This window comes from Panthera leo, chromosome E1, assembly GCF_018350215.1.
Source record: "Panthera leo isolate Ple1 chromosome E1, P.leo_Ple1_pat1.1, whole genome shotgun sequence".
In the NCBI taxonomy this organism is placed as follows: domain Eukaryota; kingdom Metazoa; phylum Chordata; class Mammalia; order Carnivora; family Felidae; genus Panthera; species Panthera leo.
Window position 1 is genome coordinate 24084591 of NC_056692.1, and position 24047 is coordinate 24108637.

At 50.0% G+C, this 24047-nt stretch overlaps 1 long non-coding RNA gene across 1 annotated transcript; it reads right to left on the reverse strand.

The window, feature by feature from the left end:
- Positions 1 to 13404: 13404 nt before the first annotated feature.
- Positions 13405 to 14689, reverse strand: LOC122207174. Its single transcript, XR_006196704.1, has 2 exons — positions 14582 to 14689; positions 13405 to 13721 (listed from the first exon to the last, which is right to left on the reverse strand). It is a non-coding gene; the product is annotated as an uncharacterized LOC122207174 (long non-coding RNA).
- Between the last annotated feature and the right edge of the window lie 9358 nt (positions 14690 to 24047).

The window sequence follows — 24047 nt, forward strand, 5'->3', positions numbered from 1 at the left end:
TGGAAAGCAACAAGGGCCTTCCTCCTGACCCCCAGCTTCTGGGAATTGGAAGGTGATGGGGACGATGCAGGAAGGTGAAGGTTTGGGCTGGGGAGCTTTGCCCAAAATGTGTGATAAACTCCCAGAACCCACCTATGTCAGGGCGTGGTGGTGTTGGCAGGGGATGGGGGGATTCTGTCATGTCAACCTAATGCAGCTGGAAAAGGGCTGAGCCAGCAGGCAGGAAATCAGGCTTGTAGTTCTATCTCTGCCACTCCTCTGTGGCCTCACTGTTCTCATCTGTAAAACGGGGGAAGCAATTGTTCAAATATAATGACAAATATAAACGACAAATACAATGTTGAATAACATGAATAACTGGTTTTTAGACATGTATCTGACCAATCAGGCAAGAACTGACTAGTTGTGACTATATCTCACCTGCTATGGGTTTGGGCTCAGCCTGGGGGGCTCCTGAGGCCTGGTCTTTCTGCAGGAAATAATCCCCAGAGAGTAAGTAGCCTCTTCTGGGCTGGAATACTCCAGAGACAGGATAGGAAACAGGAGTCCTCCAAGGAAAACTGCTGTGGATAACCAGTCTGGGCCCTGTTACAGGCAGAACACGTACCCCATCCCACATTTTTCTGCAGTGGAGGACTTAGCCAGAGGGTTGAAAGAGCAAGGGAGTCCGGGAAATGTAACTTTGGATCAAATAAGAGAAGTAAAAGCCACCTAGGGAAGTTTAGAGGGCATGGATAGGTACCCTACTGTTCTCCAATATTGGCAAGCTGGTGTGTACATTGGGACATGAACCCTATCCATTCTGATAGTGGGACTTTGGCTATCATTGATCTCACATTGGGACACTGACTGTCACACCCATTGTTGTATATCATTGCTTCCCATTGATCCTGATATGGGACATTGATTCCCTTTAACCAACTCTGAATTGAGGCATTGATCTCTACATTGGGATGTTGATTCCCTTCCCCATTCCTATGGTGGGACATTGATTCCTCTCAACCGACTCTATTGGGACATTGATTCCCACATGGGACACTGATTACCAGATTACATGGATCAACCAAACCTTCACTGGGGTATTGATCCCTACATTGGAATGTGGACTCCTTTCCCCTCCAACTCTGGATTGAGACATTGATCCCACATTAGGATGTCGATTTATTCTTCTCTCTCAGTATCTGGACATTCTCCACCACCCAACCCTGAATAAAAGATACTGCTTTTTATTTCAGGGTCCATCCATTCTATCAACCATTCATTTGTTACATCTACTGTGTGTCCGTTTTTGTGCTAATGATTAGGATCTCTGCTTTTCTTTCTCTTCCTACTGTCAGTCCCCATGTGAAGACCCCAATTCCCCTTCAGTATTCGTGGCTGAAAACAGACCCAGGTTCCTGCATCCACCACCCTATTCTTCTGCCAATGACTTCAGTTCAGCTCAGTGGTCACCAGTCAGGTGAAGAGAGCCTAATGAAGTTGGGGGCCATGCGTAGCATATTGGAAAGAGCACAGACTCTGGAGTCTTTAGTTGGAATCCTAGATTTCACCCAATACTCGCCTCAGTTTCCTCATCTTTCAAGTGGGGATAAGGACACTGACTTTTCAGGTTTTCTGTGTAGATTAAAGGTGAGAATATAGATGTGAGAGCACTGAACGGGGACCTGAAGCATAGAGACGGCAGTACTTTCATACCAAGGCTTTCCTTTCACTCCTTTCCTTCCCCCTTAGCCCAGGGAGATGGCTCTTAAGTTCACACATCCATGTGCACATCCATGTGTACCCCCGGACCCCCATACAGCTGATGTGGCCGAGACCCTCCCTTTCCCCAAATCCACCACTGGCATCGTCCCTCATGAAGTAGGGCCCTCACAAAATTCCAGATCTCTCTCTCATTTAAAAAAATCCATATTCTATAGATAGCGAAGAGGAGAACAACTTTTCCACCCCAAGCCTGTGTGTAATTACATATTTTGGCCGCGTGCTGGGCCTGGGATAAATCTGTATGGTAATGCAGGCCAGGGGCTTATGATGTAGGCACACATGCTAATTTTTAAACCACAAAATCGCGGCTGTTTTTCATTTTCATTTCCAACAACACTGGCGGAGATTAGGTCCCATTAAGCACCATGGGGTCTGTCCTCCCCCTGGCCACCTGCGGGGCTCCTCATGGCTTTCATGGGCTTTTTGGGCCTGGCACTGAGGCAAACACAGCCTTCCTAATTGTAGGGCAAAGCTCTGCCCAGGAGGTGGTGCCCAGGTTGGCAGACCAAGGCTGTCTACTCCCCTTACTCCTACCAGAACTAGGGCCAGGTCTCACTCCACCTGGGGAGGGGGGACTTGGAGCCCACAGGACCCACAGGGATTGAGATTTCCAGACTGATCCTCTCCTCATGGGAAGGGAAAGTCGGCTGCCCTCTCCAAAGCCCAGAGGCTGTCCTCAGGACCCTGAAGAGTGAGGGCTTGGGTCACTGATTCCTTCAGTCTTAGCCCAGTCCCCTCCTGATGTGTGGCCTTGTGCAAGTCACTTCCCTTCCCTGGGCGTTCGATTTCCATGTGTCAAATCCATGAGAGTGCAGATGAGACGATCTGGACCATTCCTTCCGGTTCTGACGATCTGCATTCTAGTGCCCTGCTTCTCCCTAAAGGGATGACAGTGACTAACACGGATTACACGTGGACTATGTGTTGCACTAAAAATGTTCACCGTCTCATTTGCTCTTCCCCTTGACTCCCTGAAGTAGCAGAATGGTAAACAGCAACTTCCATATTCATCTTTCACTGGCCAGATGATCTGTTTTCTCATCAGTACAATGAGAGTGTGATTGATAACTGTACTACTGATAAGGTATTTCTGATCAAATGAGTTGGCACACAGTGTACAAGACTCTTAGACCGGCGCCAGGCACGTGGTCAGCATCATATAGATATGCTGGGTGTCACTATTATTTTACAGAGAAGGAGACGGAAGCTCAGAAGAGGATGAGTGACTCACTCAAGGCCACACTATTGGAACTCAAACTGGACCCCAGGCCCCCATTAGCTCCTTGACTGATGCTTTGTCCCAGTCAGGAATAGTAAAGAAGAAGCAGGGGCAGATCCTCTATCTTCCTTAGTCCTCATTCCTGGGCACTGAACAAAAATGGCGGCAGAGATGCTGGGATAAGCCCAAGGGTCTGAGAGACCCACCGAATGGGGCTCTGGCCTGGTCGCCACCCCAACCTTGACTCTCTGGAGTCCTCGGGCCCAAGGGAGTCAGCCCAGACTCAGCCTGATGCTGGGGTCTGGCAGACCCTCTGCTCGTGTCAGGAGACAGGAAGGCGGGGAGGGGCTGGGGAGGAGGAGCTGGCTCAGCCCCCTTCCATTCTCCCTCCATCTGCACCCAGAAGCAGCCGAGCGTGGCCCAGGCCACCCCTCCCACCCCGCCCCCTCGGCATTCTCCCCTCCTGGGCGAGGGCTGCCCTGTCTCTGGGGGGAACCTGGTCTGTGCTCAATTTCATGCCACTTAATTCCCAAGTCTGCCCGTGAAAATGGCGACAAATCGGCCCCAACTGCCCAAATGTCCCGTCCCATCTCCGACGTCTCTCTGTACCCTCTCCTCCTCTGCCAGCCCCTCACCCATCAGACTGGAGACGGAGCGTCTGGGGAGCCAGCGAGCTGAGAGGGCCTTATTGCTACCTCAGACTTGCAAGGGGCTCTCTTCCCTGATCCCCAACACGCATCCCTTCTCCACCAGGGCCAAAGCTAGAGGCGACCCACTGCGTGCTCCCTCAAGTGCACGGCAATGTCTGGGCACTGTTTCATCTTGAAATTTAGTGTTACTGCAGAATGCTTTTTTCTTATACTTATTTGTTTCTTCTCTTTTAAGAACAACTTATGTTTTGAGTAGCTAACATATTCACATGATTCAAATTTCAAAAAACATAAAAGGGAGAGTGAAATGGCTCCCTCCCATGCTTGCATGCGTCCCTGGGAGGCTCCCACAGCCCCCAGTTCCCATTGCAAAGGCAACCAACATCCCCAGATGCTCGGGTATTCTTGGGTATCTGTTCTGCAAAAATAAGCAAACACATACAGTCTTTGCTGCCTTTTCCACAAGTGGTGATACCTGCCAATCTGCATGTTGCCGTTTCCTCACTATGCCTCAGTGACCTGTCTCTTTTTCCACCCTTACCTCCCCCCCAACACACAGGGGCTATTTGAACTTCTCCTCCTCTCCCTCCATCTGCCCATCATAAAGGTTTTGAAGCCATACAGACCAGAGTCCAATCCTACCTGTGCTGATTACTCTCTGGGTGACTTTAACAAGGTGAATTTCTTTGTGGACCTCAATCTCCAAATCAGTAAAATGGGACTATTCATGTATACCCACTTCACAAGACTACTGGGGGTGGGCTGGTAATAAAGAAGATAAAGTGCCAGGAGGTGAAGCATAACTGCTCGTCACTTTCCCCTTTCTCTCTGTCCTCCCATCAAATGAATGCTCACTCATCCTTGAGCTGAGCAGGGGGACAGAGTCAGATATGGAGGTAAAGAAGCCTCCTACTCAAAAAGAGCATAAAGTCATCAGTGGCAAAAGCTGGATCAGAATAGAATCGATCCACTTGGCAAGTGGTGGCGGCAAGAGGAAGCAGAGCCGGAGTTTTAGGAGAGATAAAGGAGAAAGGGAAAAGGGGTGTGAGAGGGTAGCAACCTATTAGACTTCAGGGCAATACAAGACTAAAGATGATTTTGAAAGAGGTATTTATTTATTTATTTATTTAGGATTTTATTTTAAAGTAATCTTTGCACCCAATGTGGGGCTTGAACTCACAACCCTGAGATTAAGAGCCACACACCCCTCCGACTGAGCCAGCCAGGCACGCTGATTTTGAGAGAGTTTTGCTGTCTGCTGTGCTATGTAATTTCCTTCCCCACTTTGCTGCTTGTCCAAGAGAGTTCTGTAAAGACTTTGTTGCAAATTAGTGCTTTCTGGATGATAGAAAGATGAGGAGGGTAAGTGGAGGGGGGAAGGGAGAATGCATACAGGCTGTGACTCTCAGTTCCTATTCTGAGCAGCCCATGTGATGGACAATGGTCATGTGTTCACAGCAACATGATTCCCAGGGAGTCCCCAGATTTGGATAAGCCACCTCCCCAGCCCCTGCTCCCCAAATTTGTAGTTTATGAAGCCCTAAGATTTCTAATTGGCACATCTACTAAGGACATATCAGGAATACTCCCTCCCAGTGGTTTTGGCACAGACAGGAGGGGATGGGTATTGGGTGTGATTCTCTACCAGCCTCTTTCTTTCTCTCCCTCTCAAGAAAGCTATCAGGAAGTAGGTAAGCTAGGTACTCCTAGATAAAAATGGCCTCATTTTATTCCTTTCAACAATCTTGTGATGTCCCCATTTTAATTTCAGTTTCCAATAGTTTATAGTTAGCATGTAGAAATACAATTCATTTTTGTAAATTGACTTTGAATCCATCAGCTTTACTACAGTTATTAGTTCTAGTAGCTTTTGTGTGTGTGTGTGTGGGAGAGGGTTGATTCTTTGGGTTTTCTGTGAGGATGATCATGTCTGAATAAAGGTGGTTTTTCTTTTTCCTTTCCAATCTATATGTCTTTTATTTCTTCTTGTCCTATTGCACTGGCCAGGATCTCCAGTACAGCGTGGGATATAAGTGGTAAGAACAGACATCCTTGCCTTGTTCCTGATATTAGGGGGAAAAATGTTCCCATTTTGTAGTTGAGAAAATCAAGTTGCGGATGTTCAGTAACAAGCCCAAGGACCCCCGGGCAGTCAGGAACAATGCCAAAATCAGAACCCAGATCTACCTGGCTCCAAACCTTGTGCTCTTTCTACTGCTCTAAGCTTTGCAAGCACTAGTAAAGTGCTGTACAAATATGTGGAATTATAATTTCCTCTTTGTAGCCCTCAGTTCCCTGCCCAGGGACCATAGCAGTTGCTTGGTGGAAATTTGCTCTCTGATTGGAAGTGAGGCACAAGTAGACAGCAACATGGGGCGATCTCCCACCTTGATTGGGGGTGCACAATGGAGTTGGGGTGGGAGAATTTCAATTCCTCTCCAGAGGTTCACTTCAAGAGGAATGGTCCCTTGGGTGAGCGGAAAGGGTATTTCTCTGAGACAAATGACGGACTCAGTGTAGAAGATGTTGACGGTGTGGGGGTACCCCTGGATCTTTGAAGAACAGGTGGTAGACAAAAATGAAGGCTGTGGAGACAGACTTCCTAGGCTTGAAGCCCAGTTTCACCACCTGCCAGCCAAGTGACCTTGGGCAAGTTACTCAGCCTCTCTGTGCTTTTAGTCTCATCTGTGAAACAGATAATTGCATTTGTACCTCGTAAACTCAGTGTGAGGGTTACGTGAGTTAATACACAGTAAATGCCCTTGGTGAGTGCAATACAAGGGTGAGCAACTATTATTTTTATTGTCACAGGACTATTGGTGGAAAGACCTCCAGAAGCCACCAGAAATGATTCTTCCTCCCTCTTTGAACACACACACAAACACATACACACACACGCACACACATGCACGTCCTGCTTCAAATTGCTACACATAACTGTATTTAGAGAAAGCTGTGTCACAGGTGGCCAAGTTACTTAACCTCTCGGAGCCTGTTTCTTCAGATACCGATTGAGATACGGAGCCCTAGCTCATGTGGTGATGAGATAGCCAGCTAAGGCGTGGGAAAGCACTGTAAACATTTGGTAATGGCAACTTCCAAGTGCCTCCTCTCTTTGAGGCAACTAGGAGAGCTTAATCCGAATGAACCCAGGTAGGCCCATTTCCAAAGTCTGGATTTTTATTTTCTCACAGTTCTCCTCCTGGGACCGAGGGGCCTGAGCCACAGCATCTGGGTACAGGTGCCCCCCGCCCCAGGCATCCCCTCCCAGGCCCTCCCCTGGGTGAGGGGCTGCCCTTCGGTCGCTCGCTTGTCCAGCCAAATGCGGGCGGGCAGCGGGCGGCTTTGGTGCATGAGGCAGATGGGACCTTCACAAAAGCCCCACACCTCTCCAAGCTGGTCCCCCCCACACGCCTGATTACCCCCCAATACCCAAGTTACCATTGATACAGTGGTGCCGGGTGATTCAATTAGTGCAGCCGGCATGAAGGCAACAGCACAAAGAGCTGGGGTAGTTAGAAACTCATTTTCTTTTGATTATTATAGCATCTCACACGTGGAAGCAGAAAATTATAGGCTCATGTGTCTTTGCTTAATATCCTCTGGGGCCAGATTTGTCGTCATGTTGAAGTTAGCTGTCAGAATTGACAAAATCATGTGGAGTTGATGGATTTACAGTGCCTGGGCCCAGCCAAGCTGGAGAGGTGTAGCCCCGCACAGATACACAGATATATAGACATGCACACAGACGCTCAGAGACACACAGATACTCACACTCGCACACGCTCATACACCCTGCTCAGACACAAAGATACACACCCCCTACATTCCAGATGCTGAGAAGCAGACACTCTCACAGTGTGCACAGATATACACAGATATACACACTTCCCCACATACTGAAACACACCCGTCAGATCCACACAGAGATCCATGCACACCGCAAATACTGATACACCTACACGGATGCACACAAATATACATATCCCACACACTGCCATACACTCAGCCAGCCTTACATAGGATGTACATCCCCCACATACTGCTACAACCCAAGCAGCCACACACACACACACACACACACGCACTCATACTGTGCACCACATAAACTGATAAGCGGATACACTTGGTGGCATGCACACACTCACCCTCCAAGCTATTAAGTGCACCCAGACACACACTCACACATTCATACCCTCCCACATACTGATACATACCTACCCAGACACACAGCTGCTACAGCCATCCGCACTGATAGGCACCCATATCCTTGCACCCCTGTACACCTGGATGCACATCCAAACAGATGCACACACACAGAGGCACATACACACGTGTTGATTTATCCCAAATAGTCTTCCTCTGTGCTAGTACACACTCACCTGGACACACATTCAGATCTGCACACCCACACTGCAGACACACGCTCACACCCATACGTACTGACACACACTTATTGAAACCTGCGAACACAAGCACATATGCATATACTATACGCTCCCATTCAGAAACATGTGTACGCAGAGACACCTCCCGATTCACACACACATATCCCGACCCATACATCAAAGATAGGTAGGCACACACAGAGCAAGGGACACACAGAAATCTACAACATGCACAGGCACAAAGTCACAGGGACACACTGAGACACGTACACAGGTGCCCAGACAAGTGCCCGGCACACATGGACAGGAGAGAGAGAGACAATATAGACTCACAGACACCTTAACAGAGAAGTTCACATTAACAGAGACACGTGAGCGTGAACACAGCAGGCAGCTTCCAGCTTCCATCTCTGTAGACCCCTATTCCTCCCCTTTCTTTCTCTGTCTCTCCTCACACCCATCCTTGCTGGCCCTGGCTGGGCAGGGAGCAATATGGAGATAGAAACAAAGATAGGGTGAGAACTGGGACACCCCTCACTTCTGCTTGGTGAGTAGATCAGGGAATGGGTGTCAGCCCCGTTTGGCCCCTCATGTAGGGCAAATTCCGGGGAGAGCAAAGGAAGGCTGCTGGTGCTGGAAGTTTCCTTGGAGATGGCTCAGACCCACTGCCTCTCTTTACAGAGGGAAATTCAAGGGTCCCATCCCTGCTCACCAACAGGTAATGGGGCATCCGTTGTGGGAGTGGTACTGAGGGCCACATTCCAAGTTTCTTGGGGAGGGCCGAGGAGATCTGCCCTAGTGGGGCCCTGCGGCAGAGGCTGGAGAGGTGTAGGCCCGCACAGATACACAGATATATAGACATGCACACAGACACTCAGAGACACACAGATACTCACACTTGCACATGCTCATACACTCTGCTCAGACACAAAGATGTCCTGGCCCAGACAGGCTTGGGTCAGGCCCTGGCACATTATTTGGGAAGTACTGGGTTAATGTCGGCATTGGTGTCACACCAACAAAATGGAAGAGGAGCCTGGTCTCTGGGCTCCTGAAGGTGGGAGTAAAGAGTTCTAGAATCCTTGAGCCTTGGCTTAGCCAGCCTCCATCCATCCCTTCATAAGGGGAAAATTTACTCTGTCTGAACTCCAGGCCACACACATGCTACCTGACCTCATCTCCTACTCTTGGCAACCCTGGAAGTTGGTCTTATCCTACCTCTTTGGCCAAGGAGGAAACTATCTGACACTCATAGGAGGAATACGACTTGCCCAAGATCACAGAGTTAATGAAATGAGATCTGAACCCAGGACCACCTGGCTTCCAAGCCCTTGCTCACTCGCCTCCACCATGTGAGGTCGGCCTAGTTCAGACATAGTGGGTAGGGAGGGACTCCCTGGCTTCATCAGGCATTAAGGCCCAGGGTCCAGCCATGAACTTCCTTGGGTGAGGTCACCCAGGGGGTGGGAGGCAATGGCTAGGTGGAAAGCCTGGACTTTGGGGGTCAGACCAAGCTGGGTTTGAATCCTGACTCAAATTTGGGCAAATCACTTTGCCTCTCTGAGCCTAACTTCCCATCTTCCTAACTTCAAATGGAAATGATAATATCTCCACTTAAGGGCCAAACAGAATATATATATATATATATTCACCCACATATATGGCTTAGATATAATAAGCACTTGTTTCAGCAGTTACCATCAAGGCTCCCCAGGTAGTCCAAGGGCACTGTCCTCCCCCTCCCCATTCTGGGTTACTCACTCCATCTTCTATCCCTCCACACCTCTTCCATGTCCCCCACCCTGGCCCCAGCCCAGGTCTGTGGCCTCCGAGTGCCCTGGAGACTGGGAATGCTCAACCCTGCCTACACTTTAGAATAGTCACCAGAACCCCTGAGCCGGGTCCTCTGAAGTGTGGCCTGTGGACCGACAGGCTCAGCATCACCTGGGAGCTTGTTATGAACGCAGACCCTCACCCCAGACCCTCTGAATCAGAATCTGCATCTTAAGAGGATCACCAGTGATTTGTACTCATCTTGAAGCTTGAGAAGCCCTGCTCTGGGGCACTCTCGTTTGAGAGAAGAGCCAGCCGAGGTCCAGGGAGTCACAATGGACATGGCAGGATCAAGGCTCTCATTAAGGTCTTCACTGGCCAGTGCCTTACTGACAAAACCTTTTTTTCCAGAAGAGGCCATCAGGGAGCGAGTGTCTCAGGCCAACTTCTCCCAGTGGGAATCCTGGTCAGCACATCCCCAAGTGCCCATCTCTGGGTCCTCGCCTCCACCATCTCGGTCTGGTCTTGAAGGTATGCTAATCAGCATGGGAGTCCCCCTTGCACAGAATTATCATATATGAGCCGCTCTTCATCTCAGGATAATTTTCTCATCTGCATAATCGTATTTGACTTCCTTATGGATGTAAAAACCCCCTTACCTTGGGCAAGTTAATCTTCATTGATTGAATATCAAATTCATTCGAATGTGGGAGAAGAGGCTTTTCCTTCTCAGCAGCGGAGCTGGGCTGAAAGCCTTGCTCAGCTGGGGGCCGAGGGGGGTTAGCTTTGTCTCTGTCCTTGCCCAGCTGCTTGAGGGACCCTTCCCTTCCGACCCACTTTCCCTGTGGCGGCATCTTCGTGGCTTCTGATCATTCTTCCTCTCTCTCGTTCTTTCTGTGTTTTATCTCCATCTTTGTATTTCTGTTGTGTCCCTTACTGTCTCAATCTTTTGGTTCTGTTTTTTTTTTCTTCTATCTTACCTCAATTTCCTATCCTTCCTGGTTTCTCTCTTTCCCTTCTCTTCCCTCCCCTCCCCCTCTCCTGCTTCTCTTGGGTCTCAGATTCTCCCTTTACCTGAAACTCCAAGTGTCTCTGCCATGTCCCCACCCACAGTTTGGTGAAAGAAAAAATAAATCCTACCAATAAGGTATGTTCCAGATGTTCACAACCATCCTGTGATTTGGGTAGGATTTTCCCATTCTACAGACAAGGACATGGTAACACATCCAAGTCCCAAAGATAGTGGAGGGATCAGGATTCGAACCCAGGTCTGCCTAACCCTGCAGGCAGCTCCCAGCAAGCTTGGAAGCAGATGAATGAATCGGCTTAATGTGTCTACAACTTGTCACTGCTCCTCAGGCTTATGTTATTTTGAGTGTTTAGCAAACCATTTGGTACATAAAAAGTATCCAACACATGCTAGACTGCTTATCACCATCATTGTGGCTATTCAAAGTCAGGCCAGGGTTCAAATTCTCGCTCAGGTGCATGAAATCGCTGTGACCTTGGACATTTGGCCTCTCGGAGCCTCAGCTGACTCATCTATAATAAGTCACAATAATAGTAACTGCATAAGGGCTACTATAAGGACTCAGTAGCCAAGTACATAAGCTCAGTGCCAACTACATAGTAGGAGCTCAGGAAATGTTAGCAACTGCTTTCACATTATTACTGTCATTAACATTACTATTATCACTGGTGTTACTCTCATCATCATGATCTCTGAGTGCCTAGCACCTAGTAGGTGCTTGGTAAATATCAGCAAATGAATGGCTTTCTGTAGAAGTTCCTTTTATGACTTTATTACAGTTCCTGACTCTCTGACTTCATTTTTCCTATGTATTTTGCAGGGTAATTGTTAAGGGCTGGGCTCTGGAATGAGCAAGACATGGCTGTGCATCCCAGCTCTACCATCTGGTATGAGCATCTCTGAGTCTCTGTCCTTCTGTCTGTAGAATGGGATCATCAATAGCATACACCTCATCGGGTAGTGGGAGGCACGGGTAAGACTGGGATGGGGGTGGGAAGGGGTAGGAGCAGAGACAATAGGTGGGACCAAGCTGTGAAGGCCTTGAATGCCAGGCTAGGTGGTGGTTCTAACTGCTTCCTTTTTCCCAGACTGCCGGGAAGGGACCTTAGTCTGCGGGCTCTGCCTGCAAACTCTTTGAGACAAAGCCAGACTATAGTCATTCTACAGAGGCAGGAATGTGTCTTTTCTGGACTCCTCTCCCTCAGTTCTAACTGGAGCTGCAGTAGGAGGGAAGGGACGGCTATTTGCATTTCAGATCTGGGGCACAGGTGGAGTCAACTGCCTCACTTCTCACATATATCCTGACCCCAGACCAGCCTTTTCTGGCTGCTGCCCCTGGGAGCATGACCCAGGCTCTGACCTGTACCCAAGACTACTTTACATGAGCTAACTGATAATCATATGTAATATCATATACATATTACATGTTATAGATAAGGGAAATGAGGTCCAGAGAGGCAAAGCAACTTGCCTAGGATCACACAGCAATCAGTAGCAGAGCTGGCATTCGCAACAGACCTCTTGACTGCAGAGCCTACATTTGTACTCACGTATCACAGGGCCTAAAACTCCCTCCCAATTGCAACCTTTCCACCTTCGTCCCCAAAGCCCTTGGAGGATATTGTATGAAGTGCATTCTACGCGCTTTGCTGAGTTTCTACTGTGAACTGGACCAGGGTGTGCCTGCTACCTCCTTCAAAGCCCATGTAGCTCTCTGGGGCCGCCAGGACACCTTAGCAGACAGGCCATCCTACTCTGGGCCTCATGGAACCCCAGGATCATCAGAGGGGACCCTGGTGATCCAGTAAGCAACCAGACAGGGCAGGTGCAGGGACTCGCAGGCAAGTTAACCAGTCTGGGATAACACAGCTCAGACTGCTGGGGGCTCCTGACTCCCTCTGCCTTTCCACAGAGAGAAAGTACACATGCTCATCACTGCCCTCCAGCCAGCCTGTGGTCCCAGGAGGCAGGCATTGTTCCCTCTATCTTCCAAAAGAGAAAATGGCTATTCCCACAAGGCTCTTATCCAGTCTTTGCTCCTTGATGGAGAAAAAGGTCCACCCTCCATTCTTTTCCCTCCCTCTCCTCTCCCTGTCCTCTGGGGGAAGATGGACAGGTGGGGTGGTGGCTCCCCAACCTGGATGGTCATTTACCCTCCAAGGGGCTTCTATACTGACTGAAGTCATTCATCCGGGTGGGAGGCAATGTGGTGAATGACCGGAGCTGGTGACGGTTCTGGACAGGCCCTCCCCACTGAAGCCCTGCTGTGGTCCTCATAGCTGTGTGACCTTGTGCAAGCCACATTCCACATTCTCTCTGCCACCATCTGCCCCACCCATGCAATGGGTAGCAGATTCCCTCCTCCACGGGACTGGATGGTGAATCCAATCAGCTAGCCCATGCTTACCGAATGAATGCTCCAACCAATGCCCCCCACAAGCTCTCGGTTCCCTAGTGGAGCCTGTCCTCCTCCCTCGTGACCTCTGACCCCTCCTCCTCCGCTTCTCAATTCCTTCTCAGCAGGGGCTGTGTGTCCCTTCCCCCGATGAGGCCCAGGGGGCCCAGAGAAATTAGACCGAATCAAAGCAGAAAATGAGTTTTCATTCATCTTGGAATGATGCGAGAGGTTACGGGCAAGACAAATAGCGGCCTCCCTCCTTCCTTTATCACTGTCACTGCAATTAATAGGCTGTGGCCTTCGTTACCCAGGCCTCTGCTAAGGAGGGCGCAGGCCCCTGGGCGACACTAACGAGGGAGAGGAAGCAGACCCGTCTCCAGCCAAGTTCTGTCATGAGGCCATATGCTCACCTGGCCCTTCAAACTTGCTGTTGGGGCGCGGATGTGCCAAGGGTGTGCAGCAGCATGTGAGGCAGCCCCATAGGGCCACACCTCGGCCTCTGTGAGAGGGGAGGGGAACATTCGTTCCCGATACCCCATACCCCGGGAAGATATCCCTGGGAGTACCCGATACCCTGGGGAGCGCCTGCTGCGCTGCTGTGGTTTGGCCATCACTAAGGCCGGCTGTGCCCCTTGAGTGTTTCCAGTGTGGCAATTATGAGGCACGTGTGATTTCCACTTTATGCAACAACCTATGAACAAGGCATCTGGTGTCCGAGTTTTCTGATGAAGAACACTGGGATTCAGAGAAGTACAGCTACTTGTTTGAGGTCACACAGGATCTTGGAAGAAGAGCAGCCAGGATTTGAATGAACACAGGCCTGCTTGACCCCAAAGACCTGAAAGTCTCTGATTCTAGAATTATAGTAGGAAAAGAGCTGTGGAAACCAAGAGAGTTAGCAATAGCTCCCCACCCTGGCCCAGTCCTAGGGGCCTCAGACCATGGAGGGTCCTTGAAGTCATGACAGTCTTTAGCCTAAACCAAGTTTTTGTCATGCACCACAATGAAGGCCCTTTTTTCAAGTGTGAGTAGATGCCATGAAGATAATTCTTAAAAGGATTCCTGCAAAGGATTACTGAAAGTCTAGGAGGTTTGGCTCATTGGATATTTGCTTAATGAATACTGCATTACTTATCTATTGCTGTGAACAAACTCAGCCCCCCCCCCCCCCCAATTATTAGCTTAAAACCATAATAAAGTTTTAGTATCTTTCATAGTTTCTATGGGTCAGGAATTCAGGAGTGGCTTGGCTAGCAGTTATGGTTTAGGGGTTCTCATGAGGCTACAATCATATGTTGGCCTGGCCTGCATCCAGCTTAACTGGAGTTGGAAGATCTGTTTCCAAGATGGCGCTCTCACATGGTTGGCACGTTGGTGCTGGCTGTGGGCGGGAGGCCTCAGTTCCTCTTCATGTGGCGCTCTCCACAAGATGGCTCACAACATGGCAGCTAGCTTTCTCTAAGCTAGTGATCCGATGGAGCAAGGCAGAAGCCACAATGCCTTTTATGACCTAGCCTCAGAAGCCATACGCTGTCACCTCTGCTATACTGTATTGGTTGCAAAGACCACTCTGATTCATTGTGGGAGGGGACTACATTAAGAGTGTGAATACCAGCAGACAAGCACTGCTGGGGGTCATCTTGGAGGCTGGCTACCACAGATACTGTTGAAATCAAAAGAGCATTTTGTAGAGGTTGAAAGGGGATCCTCAAGGTTCAAAAAAAAGATCAGGTAAAACTTTACCTACAGTGTTAAAAATCAGGAGAATCTTTACCTTTGGGGGAGACCAGAATGGAGAAGAGTCCCAAGGGGGCCTCTGGGGAGCTGGTAAGGTGTTATTTCTTGATCACGATGCTGATCATATAAACATGTTTATTTGTGAAAATCCTTGAGTGTTGATGTGTGTACTCTTTTGTATGTACATGGTATTTCAATAAAAATGTCTCATCTTCTAGGAGAGAAAACGCTGGGGCTTAGAGAAGGGACTTGCTCAAGGGACCTTGGTGGGTCAGGGGTGAGCTCTTGGGCTGGCCGTGAGTATTCTGGCTCCTGGGGGATGGCCCTTTGTGGTCTCTGGTTGCAAGAGCTGCCTCCATAATAGGGCTAGGGCAGGGGGCTCCCTATCCTGTGCTTTCATGGCCCTTCCTCTCCCTAGCTCCCCTGGGGATGCTCCAGAACTGATGGGAGACTGTCGGGGTCCAACTCACACAGCCCCCTCCCAGCTCGCCCTCTGTGGGGCCTATTAAGGCACACTCTCTGCCCAGAGACTGACAGCCTCCATGTTCAGAGAAAGGGCGAGTCTCCCGAGAGGGCTGTGTCTGGAGGTGGGGAGGGGACAGGTGTTGGGGGTGTTGCTTTCTCTGTACACACCTCTGTTAGAACATGCCTCCCACCCAGATGACAAAGTCCCTCTCCTATGGCTGGACTTTGAGGCTTTTCGAAAAGGGCAGGCACCCAGCCTTTTTCAGCTCTGCGTGTCTTGTATCCATAAGCTCATCCACCCATCCATCCATCTAACAAATCTTTACTGAGCACCTATTATAGGCACTGGAGCTATGGCAATGAACACAATTGGCAAAATCCCTGCCTTCAGGGAACTAACACTCTAGTAAAGGGGAGACACAATAGGTAAAATATGGAGTATGGGGGTGGGGCATAGGAGTGTGTGTCTGTGTGTGCACGCGCATGTGTGCAGTTGTATCTGGGAAGACTTTATTGAGAAAATGACATCTAAGCAAAGACTTGAAGGAGGTGAGGGGGTGAGCCTAAGGTTATCAGCAGGAAGAGTATTCCGGGCAGAGGGAACAGCATGAACGGTGGCTCAGAGCAAGGGCAGGCCTGGCCAGTTAAGAATTAGCAAGGAGGCCGGCAAAGCCTGAGCAAGGTGAGCAAGGAGGAAGCAGTTTGTGGAGATCCTGCAACTCAGGTGGCCGTCGGACCTGGGTTTAAGTCTTGGTCCTGCAGCTCCCTAACTGGATGACCTAAGGGCTCTTGGTTGTAGTCAGGATAATACTATCTATCTGGCAGGGCCTTTTGAGGCTTAAACTCAACCACACCTTTACTTTACTTTACTTTAGTGACATGTCCATGAAGGGTGAACAATACAGACAGTCTTGTTGTACCCCCTGCACTGGACCATGAGCTTCATGAAGGCCAGGGATTTTGTCTGTTTTGTTCCCCATTAAATCCCTAGACCCAGCATAGTATCCTCAACAAGGACCTTCACAGACCTTATAATTAAACAAATAATGACAAGATACCATGAGGATACATATCTCGAAGAGGAAGTACAGGCAGCCAAAGGAGCTCTTAGCAAGAAAGCCTAACACGGACCCGGAGAATGGCAGGGAGGGCTTCCTGGAGGAAGCTACAGTTGAGATGTACTGATGAGTAAGAGTTAGCCAAGGAGTGTTCCAGGCAGAGGGAACAGCACATGTGAAAGCCCAAAGGCTGGAGAGAGCAAATCACTTTGAAGGATTTCAATACGGCAAGAAGAGAGCATTAGGAGAGACAAAGGGGCCGTGTGGTAGGGGGTTGTGATGCAAGAGGGAGGGGTGGGTGGATGGCTAGAACTTACGGAAGCAGAGTGCTACGTAATAAGGGCAGTAGAAGATCCTGGTAGCCTTTATGTACATAACACAGTACCTGGTACATAAAAGTGAGATGGAGGAGGAGGGAGGAAGAAGAAAGGAAGGAAACAAAAGTTGAACTAACCTTTCTCAGCAGCCCTGGCTGAAGCTCCTGCATAACCCCAAGGCTCCACAGGACTCCCTTGCCAGGCCAACAGAGCCCTCCTGGGCCTGGCTCCTTCTGTCTGTGCTCCTGGCCAGGCAGGGTGGGGTGGGGCAGACGGACCCCAGGGTCTCAGCAGTGGACACAACGTTCTGGTTCAGCGGAAGGACCTTAAACTCTGAGACAAGGGCACGGCAGTAAAGGATGATGTGGCCAAACCCCCCAGTTCTGCGGCGAGCAGACCCCAGGTGTGTGATCGGGAGCAGTTAAATTTCATCATTACCCTTTCTCCGATGGTGTTTTTTATAGTCTTTTTTACTACTGGCACTAAAGGTTCTGGACTCATCCTGGCGGAGTGGAGGACATCACTCGTAGGGCTGACTGCTCCATGATATAAAAAAATGACAAGTCCCAGCTTAATCTTTCTGATAACTGTGTTCTGCGCCCCCATCCATCTCCACCAAGGGGTTTGGGCGAAGCTGGAAGACAAGAGCATCCCAGCATTTAAGGATGAAAAATACAGTGCCCTTTTTTAAGCCCAGAGTGGAGCTCCCTGGCTTGGTGCTATTCTGGCAGGGATGGGGGGTAAGGTGGAGGGGAGTGAAAACAAATAGTGTCACCCCTGGGGCCCCGGATGGGGGGGATGGACAGTGGGTCCCACACAGTGGCGGGGAGTGTCAGTGTGAGCACGTATACTTGGAAGTGTGTGCGAGTCTTGTTTCCATCTGGGTGGCCCCTTACTTGTGCTTCTGAGTCTCTGTTCTTGAAGGTGTGTGGCTATGTTTTATGAGTGTCTGGATCTGGCGGCGAGTGCTCCTTGCTATTGATTCGATTCCCAGCTCTGCTCTAATGACCTGTGGAGACTTTTGTAAGTCATTCCTCCTTCCTGGGCCTTGGTTTCCTCATCTGCAAAATTGGTGAGTTGGGACCACAGGAACCCAATGTCATCAAACTGAGCACTTGCTAGCTGGATGTTCCTGGGCACATCACAACTCTCCCCTTCACTTCTGCCTTCCCATCCGTCCTGTGAGATCCTTGCTCAGGATGACCTCCCACGGTCTTTCAGTCCCAAGATGTGAAGACTTGGCTGGGGCACCAGAAAGACTCCTTCAGGCCCAGGTTTCCCTGGCCCAAAGCTAGATTTCCAGTTGCGGCTCAGACTTCTCTGCTTGTGCTGAGGAGATCAGCCACCTGTTTCCTCTCCAGAAATGGCCAGATGCAGGGGTGGACTTTGGGAATAGGGTGTAGAGGGCAAGCGCATAGGGTTTGGAGCCTTCTGACCTGGCCTTCAATTCCAGCTTTATTTACCAGTTACGTCTGTGACCTTCTGAGGCTCAGTTACCCTACACATGAAATGCAAACAAAGGAGACAATAGGCCTTTCCCATTGGATCAAATAAGCTGTACCTAATACGTGATAAACTCTCGGGAAATGCTGGTCGTTATAGATGTCTCTAGAATGAGGGCACCCCACTCCATGCCTTTAGGAGCACACCAACCCCCAAACAGAGCTTACCCTCTGCCACTGCCTAATCCTGTCTTAGCGGCCTTCACCTCCTGTGGAAGTCCAACAAAGGGGACAAATGGCCCTCTTGCAAAGAGATGCAAGAGAAAGAGGGGAGGGGAGGCTGAGTGGGGAGACTGGCTGCCAGAGGACTGCTTTGTCCCGGAAGGGGCCAAACATTTGTCGTTAATAAGAGTGAGAGGGGGAAAAAAAACCTGCGAGAAGCTCCCACCTGGGCCAGGCAGATGCAGCCCCACACAATCCCTTTATCACCAGCAACGTGGTTTGGAGAACAAGATGACAGGCTGATAGGCCTCGGTTATCTGGGGCAGGCAGTGTTTATCTGGAAAGCTTCCGCAGGCCAGGGGCCCCACTGGTGTGTGTGTTATCTGGGCCAGAGCGGCTGGGGACTTGGGGCCCCCTCCCTGAAAGGGCAGCTTCAGGATGGCAAGGGACAGGGGCACTGAGGATCTCTTGTGTGGCTGGGAAGATTTATGGTCAAGAATGGCCGGGGCCCTTGGGCATCCGGGGCTTGGGCTTGGGCTTGGGTAAACATGTCCCAGGGATGTGGGGCCACCCCCACCGCAATGGGTATCAGTGCAGGAGCCCTTGTCAGGCATAGACAGTGATCTCATTCACTCAGTTGGCAGGAGTATTCATCCCATTTTACAGACACTGAGGCCTGGACAGTTTATGCCTGGCCAGAAAATGGCAGAACCAGAGGCTGAACTCTGGTCTGCGTGATTTCCAAAAGCACGAACCCCTAGAACACATCCTATGGACCCCAACCCCTGGCAAAGGAGTGACACTTATTCTCCAAGATGGTTTGGGTCTGTTCACTCCGTTGATCCCACACTGGCCTGGGGGATAGGGAGTTGTTCCCATTTTACAGACAAGAAAACAGAAACCTAGAGAGAATATAGATCTCTGGCCAAGGTCACCCATGTTAGGGCACAGCTGGGACTTTAAACCCAGCCTCCTGGCTCTGAGGGGGTAACATTCTCGAGGCCCTAACAAGGAGGGCTCCCCCTCTCCTCTGACCTGCTGAGACACTTACCATGTGCACCACCCACGTGGCCCTTGCCTGGTTGCTGCCCTTACAAACAGCCTTGGTCAAAAGCAATAAAGTTCTGACTTGGACAGATCAGGCCTTGTGTTGCTGCTATTGTTGTACATGTGGCCCACCTCTCCTGCTGACCAGAGGGTCCCTGAGGGCAAGAACCAGGTGGTTGTATATTTCTGTGGCTTCCCTGCTGACATGCTGAGGATGTTTGGTGAGCAAATGCTCAAACTTGGACCTGAGGCTGAAGCTTGGCACATGGGGTGGGAAGAAGCACGGGGGATAAGCACGACTGGGGAAGTTGGCACCTCACAAAGTTAAACCCTGCCCCATCCCCAGCAGGAGCCCTGCTCATTCCCTGCTGTCCCATATTTGGTGACTGGCACTGTAGCCACACCTTGTTCCCCTTGGCACTTCCTGCTCCCTCACCCCACTGACCAGTCACTGCCAAGTCCTGTTGAGTCTGCATCTTACACATGCTTTTTAGACCAGGTCACTGAGGCTGCCATCCCAGACTACTGTAACAGCCTCCTAACTGGCCTCCCCACCTCCAGTCTGCTCTCTGTTGTAATCAGAGTGGTCTTTTTCAAATACAAACCTGAACTTGTCCCTCCTCTGCTTAAACCTTCCAGGGCCTCCAAGGTCTTCAAAATGAAGTTGAGATGACTTGATTTCCCTGTGTTCTGGCTCCGCCCACCACTCCAGCCTTACTTCCCGCCGCTCCTGATCACACTGAGCCCTGGGTTCTCCAGGACGCCCCTCCTTGCTGGGCCTTTGCAAGTGCCGATCTCTGTCAGGAACACCCCTCCTTGCCCTTGTTCCCTTCAAGGCTGGCTCTTCCTCATCCTCCTGATCTCAGTTTGGTGTTGCTTCCTCCAGGAAGCCTCCCCTGACTCTTCCCAAGTTCGGTGCCCACTGGTCCATGTAAGTTTTTGTACGCACCTGTCACAGCTCTTACAACGTGGACTGGGGATTGCCTGTAAACTTGCCTTCTGTCTCTTCCGTTAGACTGTAAGCTCCGTGAAGGCAAGGCCTGTGTTCTGGTTTTCTGAGGCCCTTTCTCAGGGAACGGTTGTGAAGAAACAAGCACTTGATGACATCCTCTGTCTTCCTGGATTCCTTCAAGTTCTCAGAGGGACTTGGGCAGAGAGCTGCCGGGGATAAGGAACAGAGGTCATAGAGCCCACTCAGACTGTTGTTTTTTTTTTTTAACTTGGTCATTTGCCTTTTAATGTTTGTGACATACGTTTTAAACTTTTAACTTTTATTTTAAAAATGAAATAGATACGTACAAAAAATGCAAATAGTATACGCATACTGTTTGAATAATGGTAATAATACAAGTAACCCTGTACTCATATCCCAGTTTAAGAAGAATATAGTTCCAGAACTTTCAAAGCCTGAATGAGCTCCTACCCATACCACATTTCCCCTTCTCGCCAAACGTAACCAATTTCCCTAATTTTGTTCTTTTCTTTATAGTTTTGTCACATAAGGTCAAGTCCTAAACAATGTATTATTTGATTTCATGTATTTTTGAACTATGTACAATGGAAATCATACCTTGGGAATTCTTTTGTGACTTCCTTGTTTTTTAACTCAACATTATCTACTAAAAGTCACTCATGTTGATGCATCCTTTTTATTTTTATTTTTTAAATTTTTAAAAAATTATTTATTGATTGATTTTGAGAGAGACAGAGTGTGAGTTGGGGAGGGGTAGAGACAGAGAGAGAGAATCCTAAGCAGGCACCGCACTGCCAGCTCAAATACTGATGCAGGACTTGAACTCACGAACCATGAGATCATGATCTGAGCCAAGACTGAGTCGGATGTTTAATCGACTGAGCCACGCCGGCACCCCGATACATCTTTTTTAAAGTATGCGTGGTATTCTGTTTGGCCATATCTCAATTTGTGTATTCATTCTTTGGTTGTTTCCAGTTTTTTGCTATTTCAACCTGGCTTGTTCTTAACGATTATCTTCCCCACCCATTCCTGGGATCTGTCCTATCTTGTGCACATCTACCCACCCCCGGCTGCCACACTGCAGCCTACCCCCCAGAGGTGGAGCATGGGGGACAAGGCTGCCCCCGGTCAGGGTTGCCTCTACAGAAACCCTAAAGTCACTCATCAGACAGGGTGTGGTTGCCTGAGTCCCAGGGGCCTCCTGGAGGAGGTCTGGGGCTGTAGGGCTGGCTGAGTGCTCACCAGGCCTCCCCTTCTCAGCATCCCCTGGTTCCAGCCTCATAAGCTGCTGCACTGCCCTCCCCCGCACCCCCCCCCCCCCCGGCCCCCCGGCATTTGCCTGGGCCCTGGCCCTCCCGGCCCTCTCCAACTGCCGGGCCCTGGCAGAGGGCGTGGGACCGTGCATCCTGGTGTGTGTATCCAGCTGTTGCTTGCCACAGCTGGCTGCATTGGGCTCTGCCCTCCCCACTAGCCCCAATGCCTGAGATTGGAAGAGGGCAAACAGAACCTGGGGAGGTTTCTGGCTGGGGACAGGACACGTTTGTTCAGTTCCAGGCTCAGACTGAAGGCATCCCCTCTGTCCCTCTTTCTTGAATTCCTGAGCTCCAGCTCTTCTGGCTGCCTTCACTCAGGACCGTGAGAGGGGGCACCAATCAACCCTTCTGGGGCCTCCGTTTTCTCTTCTGGACAATGAAGTATAGGCTGCTTCAGGAAGGCTCTCACCTCACGGGGAAAGGCCTTGACAGGCCAGAGAGGGTGTCCTCACTCCACTGAGCAGCTCCTGGGAGTCGTGGGAAAGGCTGGTGGGGGGCCAGGCCTGGACGCCTGCTTGAGGAGATTATGCCTGTGCAGGGTAGGGGAGCAGTCAGAGGCAGAGAGGCTGCAGGGAGGAGGCTGTGGGAAAAGTCTAGAGGGGAGGGAAACCCAGAGCACCTGCCCAGGCTGCAGTGTGGAGGACCCTTCCCTCAGGCAGGGCTGAGGCGGGACTGCTCTGGGCCTGTAAATGGCACCGTCCTCCATGAACCAGCAGGGCCAAGAGCCTCCACACTGGCAGGTCAGAGTAACTGAGTGGCCCAGGTATATGGAATGCCTGTGTTCCATGCCTTGTCTGGCACTTTGCAGGTATTAACTCATTTTTAACCTTCACAATCCCCCTCTGAGGCAGACACTATTGTCATCACCCTCATTTTATAGATAAGGAAAAGTGAGGTACAGAGAGGCGAAGTTGCTGCCCAAGAGCACACAGCCGAACTCCCAGGAGAAGAGCCTGCATTCAAACTTGGCTCTCTGGCTCCAGAGCACTCCTCCAACTTCTGTGTCCAGGAAATCCAGAGAAAGACACCTCAGGGCACCTGTCTCCTTAAATACCTTCTCCACGTCCTACAGAAGAGGGAAGCAGAGCTCAGAGTAGTTAAGTAACTTGCCCACCCAAGTCTAATCCCAGTAGATCCGACTTCAAAGCCATATGTAAATCCTGTACTGCTTGCGGTACCCTGGGAAGGTTACCCTGGGGCAATACCGTGGCATTTATGACCTAAAGGTCAGGGTCAAAGCTTTCTTCAGGAGGGGCAAGTTTTCTCTGGCAAAGGTTCCTCAGCCAGCTGGACTAAGGTTACCAGAAACACATAGAACATATACGTGTGTGGGTGTGTGTGCATGTATGAAGGTATATATGCACCTCATCTTTTGGGCATCAGATAGCCATCAACCAGGAGCCCCAGGTAAGGGGAAGACAGGGTTAGATATAGAACACTGGACTACAATGGCTGCCAGACTTCCACTTACATGGTCATGAGAGCTTGGGCAAGTGGCTTCTCTTCTCTGACCCTCAGTTTTGTCATCTAAAAAACAAACAAACAAACAAACAAACCCAGGACACAAAGTAAAGGATCTGATACTATTTTTTTTAATTACAAAAAATTTGAGAGAGAAAGTGAGAACATGCTGGGGGTGGGGAGAGGGAGAAGGAGAGAGGGGCCGAGGGAGAGAAAGAGAGAATCCCAAGCAGGTTCTGCATCAGCTTGGAACCCAACACAGGGCTTGATCCCATGACCCTGGGATCATGACCTGAGCCAAAATCAAGATGTTCAACTGACTGAGCCACCCAGGCACCCCTCAGTACTATTTTATTTAATCCTCACAACACTCTCTGAGGTACCTTACATCATTAGTCCATTTACAGATGGAGAACAAGGCACAGAGAGGTTAAGTCACTTGCCCAAGGTCACACAGCTGAAAAGTGGTAGAGTCAGGATTTGAATTCAGGTTGTCTGACCCCTGAGTCCACAATTTCAACCTCTTTTCTGTTGTGAAATAATGACAATAACCCACCAGTTGAGGGCTTAATGTGCCCCAGGAGTCAGGCTAACCATCTCACCAGGGTTATCAGATAAATCATCTAGCACAACCCTTTCTTTTCCAGATGAGGAACAGATTCAGAGAAGGGAAGGGACCCACCTGGGGACTCCTGACTCCCGACTCTTGACTCTTCTGGCCACCACATGGGGAAGTCATGGGGAAATCATGAAGCCCAGCTTTGTCGTGAGGAGGGGCCTGGCCCCG